The sequence below is a fragment of the Rhinoderma darwinii genome, chromosome 2 (assembly GCF_050947455.1).
Source record: "Rhinoderma darwinii isolate aRhiDar2 chromosome 2, aRhiDar2.hap1, whole genome shotgun sequence".
NCBI lineage: Eukaryota > Metazoa > Chordata > Amphibia > Anura > Rhinodermatidae > Rhinoderma > Rhinoderma darwinii.
The window spans coordinates 93700207-93719143 of NC_134688.1; the positions used below are offsets into that span (position 1 = coordinate 93700207).

General features: G+C 41.4%; 1 long non-coding RNA gene across 2 annotated transcripts in view; it reads right to left on the reverse strand.

Annotated features, from left to right (window-relative positions):
• Positions 1 to 18564, reverse strand: part of LOC142742314 (uncharacterized) — a 77101-nt gene extending 58537 nt beyond the window's left edge. For both annotated transcript variants that reach the window (XR_012881348.1, XR_012881349.1), the window contains exons 1-2: positions 18365 to 18564; positions 18106 to 18173 (exon numbers count right to left, since the gene is read on the reverse strand). This is a non-coding gene — a long non-coding RNA (uncharacterized LOC142742314). The remainder of the gene's footprint in view (positions 1 to 18105; positions 18174 to 18364) is intronic.
• Positions 18565 to 18937: the final 373 nt, after the last annotated feature.

Here is an 18937-nt window from a genome sequence, read left to right on the forward strand (position 1 = left end):
TACGCACTCACAACTTTTCAGTTGTTTTTTTTTTTTATAAACAAGGTATTTTTTTTTTCCATTCCACTGTAACAATCTGGACTATTTTGTCAGGTCCATTACATAAAATCTAATTTAACACCCGTTTTATTTCCAGGTTGTAATGCAACAAAACAGGAAAAACACCAAGTGGGTGAATACTATCGCAAGGCACTGTATACAGGTAAAGATTTCACATAGTCTTCCATCACTATCTGCCAAATATGGATTTACTTAGTTGGCTATGTGGTACAAATACAAAGAATTGTAAAATTGTGTTTACTCCCTCTTCGTAAACCTGCAGTTTCATGATGATTCTTGCGGCTTAAAAACCTGCTGATTCGGGGGGGCGTGGCCTGGAGTACATGGAGGAAGACGTATAGCTGAGGAGCTCCGGGACATGAAAGCCTAAACCGGCTCAAATAAACCTTTTTTGACGGAAGAATCGAGGCAACCGAGAGTGCTAAGTATTGCCAGAGGAGGGAACTGACCTTGCTCTGTGGCGGACGAGTAAAGGACCGCGGAACTCGTTGGTGACTGCTCCGGACGGCGACGGTGGTATCCCGGATCGCAATAGAGAAGGAAGAGGTGGGAGCCTCAGAACAGTCGAGTCGGACGTGAGGAAGAAGAAGAAACCGAGGAGTTTGTGGCAATACACCGGCGGCAAATATAAGAACGGGGTGAGTTACGGTGAGCAAGGAGAATCCCTGGCTCCGCCCTTCTTCATCGGTCGGCCATTTTCTTTGAGCGCCACACAGCTGCAGAAGGGGAAGTAAGATATCTGTGGGGGAAGTGCTGCAGGTCGGGAACGAGTGACTGCAAAAGGCTGTGCGAGGTGGAGAGCGCGGCACAACCACCAAGTATCATAATCTAGACCTATTATCAAGCCTCTTAAGGAAGTTGCCAGGCCCAGTATCGCTGGAAAGGGGACAAAGATCCTCATTACATCTAAAACTTACAGCCTCAGTTATAGTCTCCCTGCGGAATGGGCAAGTGTGGAGTGTGGTTCAATTTTATAAGCCTTGGAGAGCTATTCGGGAAAATCATCTCAGGGCAGTAGTCAAAATACTATATCCAAAGGGGAATATAAAGTGAAAATCCTGGGGGAAGTGCTAAGAAAGTAGTACATGGTCGTATTGCTTGTTTGTTCAGGAGACTAGGACATGGTATAAAGAGTTCATTTGTTTACGCTGCATATATCCAGAATTGAGAGAATGGGTGGAACATCTAAAAGGAACACTAAATCTAAACCAGCTAAACTCACAGAGTTTTTCAACACTTCCTCTTCTCAGCAACCCAGGGTGAATAAACACCTGCCCTTCGCTACATCATCCCCATCTCCTTCCTCTAGAGCGGATTCGGTTGATAATGACATGCAGGATGAGATGGAATCTCAACCAGTCTCTGAACTCACTATAAAAAGGCTGTTAGATTCATTGAGAGAATCCCTCCAAACAGATATGAGACAAGTTATAGGTGATCTGAGAACAGATATCCAAGCTATTGCTTCCAGAACAGACCATATGGAACAGAAAATGGAGGAATTTGTCAATTCCCACAACATGCTCATAGACGCTAATTCCAATTTAGAAGAGGAGGTGATGAGACTCTCTAGCAAAGTTCTAGACCTAGAGGACAGATCTCGCAGAAATAATATCCGAATCAGGGGAATACCGGAAACGGTCACTCAGGATCTGCTGCCTCAGTACCTTACTGATATGATGGCCATTGTCCTGCCACAAAAAACCACGCAAGAGCTTTTAATAGACAGAATTAATCGTATACCTAAACCCAAACATATTGCTGCGCAGCTCCCACGTGATACGATAGCACGCATTTATTTCTTTCACGTGAAAGACAAATTTTTACGCGGTCTGAAGGCCTCGCCTGAGCTCCCAGAAAGGTTTAAAGATATTGCGCTTTACCCAGATCTCTCGGCAGCGACTATGCTACGACGTGAGGAGTTTGCTTCCTCAACAAAAATTTTAAGAGATAACGCCATTATATATAAGTGGGGTTTCCCAGTGAAGATAATCATCTCAAATAAAGGAAAACAGCATGTATGCTCCACTCCTGCTGCACTGAAAGAGCTTCTTCAGTCCTGGAATCTGTTGGCGACATCCTCACAGAGTCCGGAACGTCCTCATAACACGAGGCCGGAGTTTGTTGCCCCCTTATGGTCCGATAAAGGAAAAAGATCCAGTCGTCGGTTGCCCGTATAAAAAGAAAGAAGCATTAGAGTCAAGTCCTTCGAGTCAAGGCTTTCGGGAAAATTCCGGATCGTCTTCAATTCGTGTTCTTGTTCCGGTAAATTTCATTCTACAGGAAAGTCTAACTTGAGTCTCTATGCTCTTTTCCCTGAAAGAGGGAATGTCCTGTTTGGTAATATTGGAATATTACCTACGGTTCGTTGTTTCTTTGTTGTTGTTTTGTTTTTTTAATTTAAATGCTGTATCATCTCTGAAAGGATTTTCCTCATAATTTCTAATGGGTCTTAAATTCTTATCTATTAATGCTCATGGACTGAACTCTCCTTTCCGAAGATCCATGTTGTGGAAGGAAGCCCTTCAGTCTTCTTGCGATATCCTGTGTGTGCAGGAAACGCATCTACTCACAAGAGACTGTAAATTACTTAAACATAGAAAGTTCCCGCACGTATACTATGCCTCAAATGTTGTGAAAAAAGCTGGGGTGATCATTGCCGTGAAAGAAACAGTTGCATTTAAATATCTTTACTCATTTTCTGATCCACAGGGCAGATATATAATATTGGTGTGTGAACTAGATAATATTGTAGATACCATAATTTCACTGTATGCTCCTAACATTAGACAAATAGCTTTTATCAAGAAAGTGTTATCAAAAGTTAAGGAATGCCAGAAAGGAGGTTTGGTTATATGTGGAGACTTCAATGTAGTCGTCAACAAAGATATTGACCGCTCTGACGGAGGTAATAGACTGACGCAGGAGTTGAGTTCATTGATAGGAGAAGCTGACCTTCATGACGTTTGGAGGTACCAACACGCGGCAGAAAGGGATTACTCGTTCTATTCTGCACCGCACAAAGTGTATTCCAGGATAGATTTAATTTTAGTGGATAGACAAGTGCTATTAAATTCTCGTTCTTCTAAAATTGGAGTAATTACGTAATCAGATCATGCTCCTATTGATCTTATAATCTCAGATCAATTTTCCGCACTTCCTAAATCTCCGTGGCGCCTAAATACTTTTCTTTTAAATTCGCCAAATCTCTTGTCAAACATAAGTAAAGCCCTAAAATAATTTTTTGAAATTAATGCCCCATCAGCCTCTTCTCCTGAATTACTATGGTGTACGCATAAAGCGTTTGTTAGGGGGTTGTTTCTTCAGGCAGCAGCTAGGGCCAAAAGAGAGAGAACCAAGGAATTTGATGAGCTTATTGGCCGTATCAGCTCCTTGGAAGCTCGGTTGAAACTGAATTCGGTAGACTCAATAAGAGAAGAACTACGAATCGCTCGAGAAAAAATGAGGGCATGGCAGCTTTTCTTGTATGAAAAAACACTGAAAAAGTTAAAATGGAATTTCTATGTTCAGGGAGATAGGCCAAGTAAAATACTGGCTAAACGAGTGAAACAACAAATTGCAAAAACAAAAATTGCCTGGTTAAAAAAGACAGATGGGTCAAGAGTTTATGATCCTCAAGAAATTACAGAAGCTTTTGCAGATTATTACAGTTCTTTGTACAATCTCAAAGATGATCCACAAATCTCAGCGGTGTCTGGTGAACAAGTTGAGGCTTTTCTAAAAAAAGTGAATCTACCTAAATTATCGGAAATGCAGCTTAGTCACCTAAACGCTCCCATAAACGTGGATGAAATCAGATTATTACTTCTTAAGTTAAAAAATAACAAGTCCCCCGGACCTGATGGCCTTCCCAATGAATATTATAAATCATTTGCAGAATTGCTCCTACCCCACATGAAAGAGATGTTTGCGGGATTTGCAGTTAATCCCAACCCGCCTTCAGAATTGTTAAGGGCCATCATAGTCACCCTTCCTAAACCAGGGAAAAGTCCGGATTCACCAGCTAACTTTCGGCCGATATCACTTTTAAATTGTGATATAAAATTATATGCTAAAATCCTAGCGACTAGGCTGAACGACTGCTTACCCTCATTGATAGCGTTGGAGCAGGTGGGGTTTGTAAAAGGACGTCAAGCTAGTGATGGAACTCGCAGAATCATAGATCTGATACAATTAGCTGGAGAGTCCAAAAATGCGACCCTTTTTGTTTCCCTGGATGCCGAAAAGGAATTTGACCGAGTAAACTGGAAGTATTTGGAGGGCACTTTAGAAACTTTTGGGTTTAATTCCTTTATTAAAAAAGCCATTCTTTCCTTATATTCTACACCATCAGCTAAGGTCCTATCTTCAGGTCTTCTATCCAGAGACATATCAATTACTAACGGGACAAGGCAGGGTTGTCCTTTATCCCCTTTGATTTTTACTTTATGCATGGAACCCTTCGCAGAAATGATCCGGAGTTCAACTGAAATTTTGGGGATTAAAGTAGGAAAAGAGGAGCATAAAATAGGATTATATGCGGATGATGTAATCTTAACATGTACCTCCCCCCTCAGGTCCTTGACTGAACTAATGTCCATAATTTTAAGATACTCGGAAATATCCTACTATAAACTGAATATTTCTAAATCCAAAATGTTAGCCATTAATATAGAACCTATCCTAAAACATTCCCTGTCGGAATTTCAAATGAGTTGGGCTACAACAGGACTTTCATACCTAGGAATAAAATTATTCTCTTCAGTCTCTCAAATATTAAGTAACAATTATTTGGATCTCATGGAGGGAATGAGGTCAGAATGCATTCGTTTAAACGCATTCCAATTATCATGGATTGCAAGAATTAATCTGGTCAAAATGCTGTTACTTCCCAAGTATTTATATTTTTGTAGAACAATTCCCTTGCTGATACCTACATCACTTACTTCACAACTTCAAAAATTGTTCCTTAACTTTATATGGAATGGAAAAAGAGCAAGAGTAAATAAAAGGTATTATTCCGAAAAGTTAAACTAGGAGGGTTGGGGGTCCCAGACGTGGTCGCTTATAATATAGCTGCTATTATGGATCAACTACGCTCACTATGGAGATCTCCAGTCACTAATTTATGGGCCCAGCTGGAAGGAGACCTGCTCTCTCAGTCGTCCTTGAATAGTATGATGGCCGCATCATATGTAGGGGCTAACCTACCCAAAGTGTCCTTACAGACTACTTTGGACTCGTTGCAGGTGTGGAAACAGTATATATGTAGAAACAAATGGATACACTTAAGTTTGGAACACATTCCACTTCAAATAGTGCAACTTTATGTCCCACAGATATCTGGAATCCCTTGGAAAAGGGCAGGGGTGTTGAAACTATCTGATCTATATGATGGTGATACAATGAGATCATTTGAGAGCCTACAATCCTTGTTTGACATTCCTCACACCTTATTTTACCAATATTTGCAAATTTGACACTGGCTGAAGACGTTAGAGATTCCCGCAAGGCCGAATCACTTGTCGGCATTACACAAGTTTATGTTTCAGTGGCAAGGGCATGATAAGGGACTTTCATGTAGCTATGATCTTCTCCTGAATAGTACAGATGCAAAGAAATCTCCTAACATGTTAAGATGGGAACAGGAGTTGGGAGAGGAATTCTCGGTAGCAGAATGGGAGAAGGCTTCGGGGTGGATCTTGCGGCATTCTAGATGTATTAACCATGTGGCACTCATGCGGAAAATTCACCTTAGATGGTACCTGTCTCCATCAAGATCCGCGCACTTTGTCTATGGAGCGTCTAACAGATGCTGGAGAGGTTGTGGATCTATTGGATCTACTTTACATATGTGGTGGCATTGTTCGACGATTAAAGGCTTATGGAAAGAAGTTTATAAAATGATTAAGGAGATTAATGGAAAAGATATTCCTTTCAAACCAGAGTTGGCGGTTCTGGATATTGGGCTGGGGGACATTCCCCAGGAAGGTCGAGTGGTGATTCATCACATATTAATTGCATCTAGGCTGTCCATTGCTAAGGCATGGAAATCTAATATACCGCCCTCAGTGTCAGAAGTAATTAATAGATTAAATAATACATGCAAGCATGAGACTATACTATTACAAAATCCTGCTAGTCATGAGAAAAGTTTGGAAAATTGGCAAAGTTGGAGAGATTCACGATATTATACGTAATAAAATTTGGAGAATTTCTTTGTAATGGGAATTTGTGATACAGCAATGTTGATAATGTGTTCAATGTTCTGTTGGTGCTCTCCCAACGTTATATACCGCTATGTATCTAATGTTATAAAGCACTGCTGTTGTGGGCCCCTGTTAAGGTCCATCGAATGTTGTTAACATGTATGACAAAAATTCAATAAAAACTAATGTTTCAAAAAAAAAAAAACTGCTGATTCATGGCAACAACTAAACATTAACTCTCTAGCAACCAAAGAGCTGCTGAATTCTTGCACTTCTGGCTACTGTGTTTTGCTATTTGCATAAATCAAATAAAACCATTAAAGACTTGTAAATATTTATTATATTTAACCCCTTCCCGACAGCCACCACACAGCGGAGGTCAAGTGGGTGAACATGGAGCGGGCTAACGAGCTGAGCCTGCTTCGTAGAACGAGCGTGTCGGCTGTATGAAACAGCTGACACTTCAGTGTAACGACAGGGATCCCGTTCGAGCAGGATCCCACTAGTTTAGCCCCTTAGATGCCACAGTCAATATAGGCGGCGGCGGCATCTAAGCGGTTAGAATGAGAAGGACGGGCCCCTTGACGAGCCATCAACCGCTCCTGTGACGCCACCGCATGGTACCGATGGTCGTCATGGCAGCCTGGGGGGCCTAATGAAGGCCCTCAGGACTACCTTCTTTGTACACCTGTTAAGCCCTGCCATAGGCTCTTAGAATATGGCAACACAAAACAAAATTTTTAACAATTAGTTTCTTCCTTGTAATAGTAAAACATAAAAAAAACTATATAAATATGGTATCACCATAATCGTATTGACCTGCAAAATAAAGTCAACATCACATTTATACCGCACGATGAACCCTATAAAACAACCCTCCCCCCCCAAGAAATGGAGCAATCATTTTTATTTCCCCATTACACCCCACAATTAGTTTTGACTTTCCTACTACATTATGTGGTACAATAAATGGTGCCATGTAAGGGCTTGTTCACATCAGCGTTAGGTTCCCTTGATAGCTTCCGTCAGACCTTTCTATCGGAGGAACCCATCAACGGAAAGGCAAACGGAAACCATAGCTTCCGTTTGCATTACCATTGATTTCAAAGCTAATGCTTCTGTTTGTAATGTTTTCCGGTTGTCTCTGTTCCGTAAGGTTTCAGGTTTTTTTATGGAATCAATAGCGCAGTTAATTGCATTATTAATTTCATGAAAAAAAGGAAACCATTAGAAACGGAAACATTACCATTGAAAACAATGGTAATGCTGACGGAAAGCTATGGTTTCTGTTTGCCTCTGCGTTGATGGGTCCCCCTGACAGAAAGGTCTGACGGTACCCAGCAAGGGAACCTAATGCTGAAATAAAGCCCTGGCTTTTGGAAGGTGGGGGAACACACACACACACACACACACACACACACACTTTTGCTGTTTTTATGGTGCAAAAAGTCGCATGTACCCGAAAATAGTGCCGATTAAAAACTACAACCCGTCCCCCAAAAAACAAACCTTTACACAGCTTTTTTGACAAAAAAAAAAAGTTATGGCTCTCAGAATATGGTGACACAGAAAATAAATTTTTATAAAAAAGTGATTTTATTGCGCAAATGCTGTAAAACATAAAAGAAACCTACATACATATGGTATCGCCGTGATCGTATTTTCCTGCAGAATAAAGTAAAATTGTCATTTATAGCGTACGGTGAACGCCGCAAAAAAACTAAACTAAAAAACATTGTCAGAATTGCTTGTTTTTGGTCACCCGGCTTGCAAAAAAATGGAATAAGAAGTGATCAAAAATTTGCATATACCCCAAAATGGTACCAATGAAAACTACAGATTGTCCCACAACAAATAAGCCCTCACACGGCTCCGGTGGAGAAAAAATAAAGAAGTTCTGGCTCTCAGAATATGGCGATGCAAAATGTGCAGAGTGTTTAAAAAGTGGATAAGATCGGGCGCCATTTATCAGTGCGACACCGGCCACATATCTATGAATTATTATTTATTTACCGCATTATTATACCCTCTTATTATGCCCTGATGTTCTCCGCACAGATTACATATACCCTGATGTTCTCTGCACAGATTACATATGCCCGCACATTATAAACTGAAATACCAGCAAAACCCCAAACAGAACTACCAAGCAAAATCTGCGCTCCAAAAGCCAATTGGTGTCCCTTACTTCTGACCCATGCAGCGTGCCCAAACAGCAGTTTGCGCCCACATATATGGCATCGCCATACCCGGGAGAACCCGCTTAACGTTTTATGAGGTATTTGTCTTCAGTGGCACAAACTGGGCACGACATATTATGCACTAAAATGGCATACCAGTGGAAAATTGCAATATTCACTTTGAACCATGCGCTGTGCACTAACCCCTTTGCGCACTATGACTTAATTGCACGTCATGGTAGGGGGGGGGTGATGTATGGAGCGGCCTCATGTGCTGAGCCCGCTCCATACGCTACGGGTGTCAGCTGTGTATTGCAGCTGACACCCGGGACTAACGGACAGGAACATCGATCGTGTGGTTACAGAAGACTGTGAAAATAACAACATACTGCAATACATTAGTATTGCAGTATATTGTACTAGCGATCCAATGATCGCTAGTTCAAGTCCCCTAAGGGGACTAATAAAATGTCTAGAAGAATTAAAGTTTTTAGTAGTGACAAAACAAATATTAAAGTTAAAAATTAAGACTTTTCCCATTTTTCTTCTAAATGTAAAAAAATAAATAAAATTGGTATCGATACGTCCGTAAAAGGCCAAACTATTACAATATACCATTATTTAACTTGCATGGTGAACACCGTATAAAACTTAAATAATTTAAACCGCCAAAATCGCAGTTTTTTTTGTCACCTTAGCACTAAAAAAAAAAAATGTAATAACTTTTTGATCACTTTTTATGTACCAAATAAATGGTACCAATAAAAACTACAGCTCGTCCCGCAAAAAATAAAACCTTCCACCGCTCAATCAACCAAAAAATAAAAAAGTTACGGCTCTCAGAATGTGGTGAAACAAAACAATTTTTAATTATAACAATTAGATTTTTCTTTGTAAAAGTAGTATAATATAAAAAAAATATATATAAATTTGGTATCACCGTAATTGTATTGAGCCGCAGAATAAAGTAGTTTTCGTTTTTACCGCAAGTAAAAATGAAACCCCCAAAAAATGGAATTAGATTTTTTTCCAATTTCAGCTCGCAAAGAATTTTTTTCAGTTTCCCAGTACATTTTATGGTACTTTAAATGGTGTCAATAGAAACTACAACTCTTCCCGCAAGAAATAAGCCCTCACACCGCTCCACTGACGGAAAAAGAAAAAAGTTATGGCTCTTGGAAGTCGGAGAGTGAAAAAACGAAAATAAGAAAGCAAAAAATGGATCAGTCCTTAAAGGGTTAATTCATTTCTAATGAAAAAATGTATGACCACATGTGGGGTATTTCTCCTTTATCCCTTGTGAAAATGAGAAAATTCAACATTTTAGTGGAAAAAATGGTGATATTCATTTTCGCGGCTGAATTCTAATAAATTCTGCAAAAAACCTGGGGGCTTTAAATGCTAACTATACCCTAGAAAAATTCCTTGAGGGTGTAGTTTCCAAAATGGGGTTACTTCCCCTCTGAGCGCTGCTGTGGTTCCAATCAGTAGTTTATTACCACATGTGGGGTATTGCCGTAATCGGGAGATATTGCTTTACAAGTGTTGGGGTGCATTTTCTTCGTTATTCCTTGTAAATTTTAAGAATTTCTATGTTTTCTTCAGAAAAAAAGTAGGATTTTCATTTTTACAGACTAAGGCCCCATGCACACGACCGTGCTCGTAATTACGACTCGTAATTACGAGCATGGCCGGCCACGGGCAGCCGGCCGTTATTCCGAGCCGTGCTCCCATTATAAAGTATAGTAGCACGGCCCGTAAAAGAAAAAAAATAGAACATGTTCGATCTTTTTCAACGGCACGGGCACCTTCCCGTGAGAAAACGGGAAGGTACCCGTGGCCAACAAAAGTCTATGGGCCCGTTATTTCGGGTCATAATTACGACCCGTAATAACGGGTGTTTTTATGGTCGTGTGCATGAGGCCTAATATATTTAGCAAAAAACGTGTGTGGTCAAAGTGCTAACTATACCCTTAGATAAATTCCTTGAGAGGTGTAGTTTCCAAAATGGGGTAACTTTTGGGGTGTTTCCACTGTTTTGGCACCGCAAGACCTCTTCAAACCTGACAAGGTGCCTAAAATATATTCTAAAAAAAGGGAGGTCCAAAATCCACTGGGAGCTTCTTTGCTTCGGAGGCTTGTGTTTCAGTCCATTAGCGCACTAGGACCACATGTGGGTTATTTCTAAAAACTGCAGAATCTGGGCAATAAAATATTGAGTTGCATTTCTCTGGTAAAAACCTTTTGTGTTACAAGAAAAAATTTATTAGAAATGAATTTTGGCAAAAATTTTACTGGAGTTTACTGGACCTTATACCGGACAATCCCAGAATGGGAACATTCTACAGGTTACCTAAATTACATAAAGAAGGCAATCCAGGGAGACCAATCATTTCAGGTGTTGGGACTCTAAGGGTATGTTAACACGACCAAGTTTCAGACGTAATTCGAGCGTTTTACGCCCCGAATTACGTCTGAAAAAACGTCACATTACGCCGACAAACATCTGCCCATTACTTTCAATGGGTTTTACGATGTACTGTGCCGACGACTTGTCATTTTACGCGTCGCTGCCAAAAGACGGCGCGTAAAAAAGACGGCTCGTTAAAAGAAGTGCAGGAGACTTCTTGGGACGTAATTGGAGCAGTTTTTCATTGACTCCATTGAAAAACAGCTCCAGTTACGTCCGTAATGGACGCCACGAAAAACGCGGAGTACGAGCAATTACGTCGGAAATTCAGGAGCTGTTTTCGCCTGAAAACAGCTCCGTAATTTCAGATGTATTTTGCGCTGTTGTGTGAATATACCCTTACTGAGAATATTTCTGGCTGGGTGGAAAATCTTCTAAAGCCCTCGGTGAGGTGCACACCCAGTTATGTCCAGGACACCACAGACGTCCTCTGCAAACTCTCAGCCCTAGGTCCACTACCAGAGGGAACAATATTGGCAACTATGGATGTGGAGTCTCTGTATTCGAACATCCCCCATGAGGATGGCATAGCCGCATGCCAACACTTTCTTCAAAAGAACAATCTAGCAACAGAGCCAGCCCTACAATTCATCAGGTTCGTACTCCATCACAATTATTTTTTATTTGACAAAGATATATATCTGCAATGTATGGGAAGCGCTATGGGTAGCAAAATGTCACCACAATATGCTAACCTGTTCATGGCCAAACTAGAGGAGGAGTTTTTATCAACCTGCGCAACTAAACCTCTAGCAGATTTCCGGTACATTGATGACCTGCTGATAATCTGGACAGGCTCTGAACATGAACTGCTTTCTCTCCATAAAAACTTCAACAAGTTCCATCCCACCATCAAACTCACTCTCAACTACTCAAAGTCCCAAAAACATTTCCTGGACATGATCATATACATGAGAAACAATACCATACAAACCACAATCTACCATAAACCTACAGGCCGTCCAGCATATCTGAGATGGAACAGCTTCCATCCGAGACACGTAAAGAAATCCATCATCTACAGCCAGGCTCTGCGGTACATACGGATCTGTTCAGACTGTGAAGACAGAAAACAACACCTGATATCACTGAGGTATACATTCTTACAACAGGGATACCATCCAAGGATTATAGACTATCAGATCTACAGAGAAACAAGAACTCCAAGGAGCAATCTTCTGGAGTACAAAAAGAAGGAAGACAACAGCAGGGTGCCCCTAGTGGTCATATACAACCCACAAATTAACATCTTGAGGAAAATTGCTGCTGATCTCCAACCTGTATTCAACAAAGACAATAAACTGAAGGAAATATTCCTGGATTTACCTCTCCTTACATACAAACAACCACCAAACCTAAGGAATCTCCTGGTCAGAAGTCCCTCTCATCACCATCAGAGACTGGCACTTTTCCTTGCAACAGTAGAAAATGCAAGACCTGTACCAACATCTGGTCATCAAACACCATCCAGATACCAAACACGAAGCAGGACTATAAAATCACTGGCACGTTCTCCTGTACATCCTCCAATGTAGTGTACATGATCCTGTGTACAAGGTGTATAGATAAAGGAATCTACATTGGAGAAACCATACAAAAACTACAAACCAGGATGAATCTTCACAGACATACAATAAAACAGGAGGTGGATACACCCGTGGGAAAACACTTCTCTGGACCTGATCACAGTTTGGAGGATTTAACCCCTTCAGGACCAAGCTCATTTTGGCCTTCAGGACCAGACCCATTTTTTCAAATCTGACATATTTCACTTTATGTGGTAATAACTCCGGAACGCTTTTACCTATCAAAGTGATTCTGAGATTGTTTTCTCGTGACACATTGGACTTTATGATAGTGGAAAAATGTGGTCGATAAATTCAATATTTACCAGTGAAAAACACCAAAATTTGGTGAAAAATTGCAAAAATTTGCATTTTTCTAAATGTAAATGTATCTGCTTGTAAGACAGGCAGTTATACCACACAAAATTGTTGCTAATTAACATCCCCCATATGTCTACTTTAGATTGGCATCGTTTTTTGAACATCCTTTTATTTTTCTAGGACGTTACAAGGCTTAGAACTTTAGCAGCAATTTCTCACATTTTCAAGAAAATTTCAAAAGGCTATTTTTACAGGGGCCAGTTCAGTTGTGAAGTGGCTTTTAGGGCCTTATATATTAGAAACCGCCAAAAAGTCACCCCATTTTAAAATCTTCACCCCTCAAAGTATTCAAAACAGCATTTAGAAAGTTTCTTAACCCTTTAAACGTTTCACAGGAATTAAAGCAACGTAGAGGTGAAATTTTCAAATTTCATTTTTTTTTTGCAGAAATTCATTTTTATTCTATTTTTTTTGTAACACAGAAGTTTTTACCAGAGAAATGCAACTCAATATTTATTGCCCAGATTCTGCAGTTTTTAGAAATATCCCACATGTGGCCCTAGTGTGGTAAAGGACTGAAGCACCGGCCTCGGAAGCAAAGGAGCACCCAGTGGATTTTGGGCCTCCTTTTTATTAGAAAATATTTTAGGCTCCATGTCAGGTTTCAAGGGCTCTTTCGGTGCCAAAACAGTGGAAATCCACCAAAAGTGACCCCATTTTGGAAACTACACCCCTTGAGGAAATTATCTAGGGGTATAGTGAGCATTTTGACCCCACAGGTTTTTTGCAGAAATTATTGGAAGTAGGCCGTGAAAATAAAAATCGTCATTCTTTCAAAGATTATGTAGGTTTAGCTAATTTTTTCTAATTTCCACGAGGACTAAAGGAGAAAAAGCACCACAACATTTGTAAAGCAATTTCTCCCGAGTAAAACAATACCCCACATGTGGTTATAAACGGATGTTTGGACACACGGCGGAGCTTAGAAGGGAAAGAGCGCCATTTGGCTTTTGGAGCTCAAATTTAGCAGGAATGGTTTGCGGAGGCCAGGTCGCATTTGCAAAGCCCCTGAGGTACCAAAACAGTGAAAACGCCAAAAAAGTGACTCCATTGAGAAAACTACACCCCTTGAGGAATCCATCTAGGGGTGTAGTGAGCATTTTGCCCCCACAGGTGTTTCATAGATTTTATTAGAATTGGGCAGTGAAAATAAAAAAAATCCTTTTTCTTCAATAAGACGTAGCTTTAGCTCCAAATTTTTAATTTTCTCAACAAATAAAGGAAAAAAAGAACCCCAACGCTTGTAAAGCAACTTCTCTGGAGTACGGCAATACCCCACACGTGGTCGTAAAATGCTGTTTGGGCACACGGCAGGGCTCAGAAGGGAAGGAGCGCCATTTGCTTTTGGTGTACAGATTTTGCTGCATTTGGTTTCTGGTCGCTATGTTGCATTTGCAAAGTCCCTGTGGGACCAAAACAGTGGATCCCCCCCAGAAGTGACGCCATTTTGGAAACAACACCCTCAAGGTATTCACCTAGGGGTGTAGTGAGCATGTTAACCCCACAGGTGTTTTGCAGAAATTCGTGTGCACACGATGTGGGAGAATGAAAATGGGAATTTTTCCTTAGATACGCCAATATGTGGTGCCCGGCTTGTGCCACCATAACAAGACAGCTCTCAATTATTATGCGGTGTTTCCCTGTTTTAGAATCACCCTACATGTGGCCCTAATCTTTTGCCTGGACATTCGACAGGGCTCAGGAGTGAAAGAGTACCGTGTAAAATTGAGGCCTAATTTGGCGACATATAAAGTATTGGTTCACAATTGCAGAGGCTTTGATGTGAAATAATAAAAGAAACCCCTGAGAAGTGACCCCATTTTGGAAACTGCACCCCTCAAGGCATTTATTAAGGGGTGTAGTGAGCATTTTCACCCCACGTGTCTTTTCCATAAATGATTGCGCTGCGGAAGGTACAAATTAAATAGTTTCCCTAGATATGCCAATTCAGTGTCAAATGTCATGCCCAGCTTGTGCCACTTTTTTTTTTATATACACCGTTCACCGTACGTTATAAACTACATGTTACCTTTATTCTGCGGGTCAGTACGATTCCGGCGATACCAAATTTATAGAACTTTTTTATAACTTTTTGCACAATAAAATTACTTTTGGAAAGAGAATGTATTTTTTCTGTCGCCAAGTTGTGAGAGCCATAACTTTTACATTTTTTCGTCGATGAAGCTGTGTGAGGGCTTGTTTTTTTTGCGAGACGAGGTATAGATTTTATCGGTACCATTTTTGGATACATGCGACTTTTTGATCACTTTTTATTTCAATTTTTGGAAGACAGTGACCAAAAAACCAGTAATTATGGCAGTGTTTTTGAGGTTTTTTTTTACGGCGTTCACTGTGCGGAATAAATAACATAATATTTTTATAGTTCAGGTCGTTACGGTCGCTGCGATACCAAATATGTATGGCTTTATTATTTTTTTCAATAATAAATGACTTATAAGGGAAAAAGGGTGATTGTGTTTTGTGTTATTATTTGAAACTTTTATTGTATGTTTTCCAACTTTTATTTTTACTTTTTTGACACTTTTTTTTACACTTTTCTTTAGTCCCACTAGGGGACTTGAATGTCCAACTATTTGTTTGATGTTCTAATACATTGCACTACCTATGTAGTGCAATGTGTTGGAACTGTCAGTTGTTCACTGACAGCAAGCCGATTAGGCTCCGCCTCTGGGCGGGGCCTAATCAGCTTACGTAATGGCAGACAGGAGTCCATTGTTAGGGCTCCTGTTGCCATGGTAGCAGTCGCCAGCCTTGCCATCGCATGGCAAGGCTGCCGATTTTCTACAAACCTCTAGGATGCAGCGATCACAATGGATCGCTGCATCGAAGGGGTTAATGCCAGGAATCGGAGCTAGCTCCGGTTCCTGGCGATAGATCGGGGTGTCCGCTGTTACATACAGCGGACACCCACTGCTGATGACGCCGGCTCAGCTTCTGAGCCGGAAGCTGAGCCGGCGCCATCTTGCCGATGTTACCGGAAGCCTCCTGGGCCCCGCCGACGACGGGGCATAGGAGGATTCCGTTACAGGCTGATCGGGAGGTAAGCATTAGCCCTCCGATCGCCTTTGCAGCCACCGGCAACCCAGCGATCACGTTGCTGGGGTGCCGGTGGCTATAAACTCCTCACATGCTGCGATCTCTATTGAACGCAGCATGTGAGGGGTTAATCGGTCGGATCGGATGCTAGCTCCGGTCCTGGCCGATACCTTAGGGTGCCAGCTGTAACATACAGCTGTCACCCGGTGGTGATGTCGCTGGCTCAGCTCCTGAGCCAGCTTCATCTCCATGACGTATATTTACGTGAAAAGGCGGTAAGCCACCGATTTTAATGACGTATATATACGTGATCCGGCGGGAAGGGGTTAAAAGTCCTAATACTAAAGGGTCATTTTAAAAACAACAGAGAAAGAAAAATTTGGGAATTGAAGCGGATGATAAAATTCCAGTCATTGACACAAGGCCTCAATCTAACACCAGGATTTATGAGCCACTACATGGACACACGTTACATCCCCCATCCGACTGACTCCAGATCCCTTAAAGGGAATGTGTCGCTAGAATTTTCTTAAATTCTTTTTTAGTTAAACAATTATTATTTGAGTGATTATACATTGTTTTAATTTTTTCACAAAATTTATAACATTTCCATGTGCTGGTCACTAGAGGGAGCAATTCCCAAAATTGCAGCATGGTCAAGGTGGTAAAGCAACCTCATTGCTTTATGCTGCAAAATTGGGGTAGACACACTCGCTCTAGTGTCCCCACACATTCCCCCCTCCCTTCTTCTGGCTAGTGCCAGGAGGAGGGGTTTGAATCTTCAAACCTCCTACACTGTGTGCCGCCATTTTCTGAGCGACTGCACAGTGTAGGATCAGCAGACCGTATCACACGAACATAATACACACATCACATACACTAACATAAATTACCTGCTCCTGCCACCTCCGCTCCTATACCTTGCGCCTTCGCTTCCTTGAACATATGGCCGGAAGCCGCGGCCGGAAGTTGTCAGCTTCCGGTCCACATGAAAATGCGGCCGGATTTCGCTCTGCGAACGAGCTTCGTTTTGGTCTGTGTGGGAGCGGCATGCGCCGTTCCCACACAGACTGCGTATGCTGCAGAGAATGGAACGGCTCCCGTTCGCATTCTCTATGGGGTTGTATGTGCCGTATTCTATCTCTGTATGTGTCGTTAATCGACACATACAGAGATGAAAAAAAAATGGCAGCCCCCATAGAGAAGTAAAAGAAAAAAGTAGAACACAAATAAATAAAATATTTTAATATCATACTAAAAGCAATATGATAAAAATAAATACATTTCATGACACCTTCCCTTTAACTCCTAAGTCATCACCCCTATAACCTCCGTTTTATTGCCCGGGCTAATCTTAATGATGTATCACCTCATGTACTAATTGTCTTTGTGTAACATCTAAATGTTGTGCTTTTTTCGAAGACATTCATTTATAAGGCCCTGTTCACACTGAGTTTTTTGCAGGAGGAAAATTCCTCCTGTAAAAACTGACCCTGGAGGTTTTCATGTTTGATGTGGTTTTTGACGTGGTTTTTGAGGCGGTTTTCCAGGCTGTTTTTGCCGAGGTTTTCACACGCATGAGGCTGGGTTCACACAACCATGTTACGTACATAATGTACGGAACGTATTTCGGCCGGAAGACCCGGACCGAAGACAGTGCAGGGAGCCGGGCTCCTAGCATCATAGTGATGTACGAGGCTGAAATACGTTCCGTACATTACGGACGTAACATGGTCGTGTGAACCCAGCCTGACATCCTTCTGTCAACGGATCTGTCACCATTGAAATGAATGGTGATGCAAACGGAACTTACTTCACACTTGTCTTTCCGTTGAGGGGTTCCCCTGACTGAAAGCACCGACGGAACCCCTCAGCAGAAACCACGCTGATGTGAACAGGCCCACATTAAAAAAAACATTGTTTTCTGTTTGCATCATCATTGACTTCAATGCTGATGGATCCGTTGCTAATGGGATTCCCTACACTGCGGTATTGGTTCCGTCGAAACGACAGAACCCTTTGCACAACGGGGACAAACAGAAACCATTAGCAACGGATCTGTCACCACTTCACACTTGCCTTTCCGTTGAGGGGTTCCCCTGACTGAAAGCACCGACGGAACCCCTCAGCGGAAACCACGCTGATGTGAACAGGCCCACATTAAAAAAAAAAAGTATACTTACTTCTTGAATCAATTTCCCAACATCAATGTCCATTCGGTGGTACACCTCTGCTGTCGTCATTTCTGTTCCTGAAATGTTAAAAAAAAATAAAAAAGAGATGACATACATGAACAACTGCATAACAAAATGAAAAAATTAAAAATAAAAAAATTGAAAAAAAAAATCTAAAAAAAAAAATAAAAAAAAAAAATCTAAAAAAAAAAATGCACAGCTCCATACATGTATAGCATGTATGGAACATAGGAGCAAGTGCACTTACTTGTATTCGATTTGGATGCAGGACTTCGGTTTTCTGTATCCCTGAGTTCTGTCCACGATGTTTTTCAGGCTCCACGAGCAGACAGGAAATGACAGCCCCTTGCTGGGCTGGACTAGCAGCAGGAGACGACTCCTGCAAAACACTCGGCAATATACTCGTCAGAAAACACCTCACTAGTTCGAGGTGTTTTTTGACGTGTCCCCATTGCTTTCAATGCGGTTTTGGACGCGGAAACCGCATCAAGAAGGGTCATGTCCCTTCTTTTTGCCGCGAGGCGTTTTTTTTACTCGCGGTAAAAAAACGCCTCCGTCTCCCATTGAAATCAATGGGAGTCATTTTGGGTCGTTTTTGGCGCGTTTTCCGACGCGTTTTCCGCGTCAAAAAACTCTGTGTGAACAGGGCCTAAACTGCCTGAAGAAGGGGCCTGTGTGCTCTGAAAGCCGCATATAGAACTTTCAGGCTGGGTTCACACTACCTATTTTCAGAAGTAAACGAGGCGTATTATGCCTCGTTTTACGTCTGAAAATACGGCTACAATACGTCAGCAAACATCTGCCCATTCATCTGAATGGG